The sequence below is a fragment of the Cebus imitator genome, unplaced genomic scaffold, assembly GCF_001604975.1.
Source record: "Cebus imitator isolate Cc_AM_T3 unplaced genomic scaffold, Cebus_imitator-1.0 Scaffold41, whole genome shotgun sequence".
NCBI classification, from domain to species: Eukaryota; Metazoa; Chordata; class Mammalia; order Primates; family Cebidae; genus Cebus; species Cebus imitator.
The window spans coordinates 3,901,943-3,903,169 of NW_016107356.1; the positions used below are offsets into that span (position 1 = coordinate 3,901,943).

The window sequence follows — 1,227 nt, forward strand, 5'->3', positions numbered from 1 at the left end:
TTTAAAGAACGGAGTGCTAGGAATAGAGAACAAGAAAGTGCTTTTAGAAATTTAAAAATGTGATGGGGGAAAAAAATTCTGTGGACAAACTGGAAGATGAAATTGTGGTATATTAGGGCAAGAGACTGTCATTTTAAAAAATCTAAATTTGTCTAAGATTTTAAATCTGTGAATATTTAGTACTCATAATTTATTCTTGTTTGTTTGTTTGTTTTTTGAGGCAGGGTCTCACTTCCGTTGCTCAGGCTGGAGTACAGTGACACCACCATCTCAGCTCACTGCAGCCTTGATCTCCTGAGCTCAGGTTATTCTGCCACCTCCGCCCCCTGAGTAGCTGGGACTACAGGCTTGTGCAACCACTTTTTGTATTTTTAGTAGTAACAGGGTTTTGCCATGATGCCCAGGCTGATCCTGAACTCCTGGACTCAAACAATCTGGCCAACTCAGCCTCTAAAAGTGCTGGGATTACAGGTGTGAGCCACTGCGCCCAGCCAGTATTCATTTTTAACTGTGCATTTACTCTGTCACAATTAAATTAAACATAGGGAAAAATATTCACTAAATCTGGATTTTTGTTTTTAGCTGGAGAAAGGACTGGCTTTTTTTCATATTGCCTGTTCATGAATAAATAATATCTGATGGAGATTTTTGGAGCATTAGATTTGTGTTTCGTATTCTGGGACAGATGTTAGTGGAATATGCGTTGTTTACAGTCTTTCTCAAAATTTTTCAGTGTTTTTTACTGAAAAACACTGAGGAGTCCTGATAATTCCACAGCCTTTGGTCACCAAATGAATGGTATTGCTGTAATCACTTACCCTCTCTGATTTCATTTTCCTGATCCATGATATGGGGATGGTAATAATGGTAACCTTTCTCACAGGGCTGTGATCATGAGTAGAAGAGATAAGACCTATAAATTACCTAGTAAAATGTGTAGCATGTACTAAGTGCTCAATGAAAAGAAGCTGTGATTATAACCATCAACTAGATGCACTGGTATTTATAGATGGTTAAGAAAAAGGCACAGTCAGCCCTCTGTATCCATGGGTTTCACGAAATCCAGGGTTTAACCTACCACGGATTGAAAACATTTGGGGAGGGCCGGGCGCGGTGGCTCAAGCCTGTAATCCCAGCACTTTGGGAGGCCGAGGCGGGTGGATCACGAGGTCAAGAGATCGAGACCATCCTGGTCAATATGGTGAAACCCCGTCTCTACTAAAACTA

The 1,227-nt window shown here is 40.7% G+C and overlaps 1 protein-coding gene across 8 annotated transcripts in view; it reads left to right on the forward strand.

Moving 5' to 3' along the window:
* ITSN1 (intersectin 1) overlaps window positions 1-1,227 on the forward strand; it is a 243,004-nt gene that overhangs the window by 65,270 nt on the left and 176,507 nt on the right. The window lies entirely within an intron of this gene.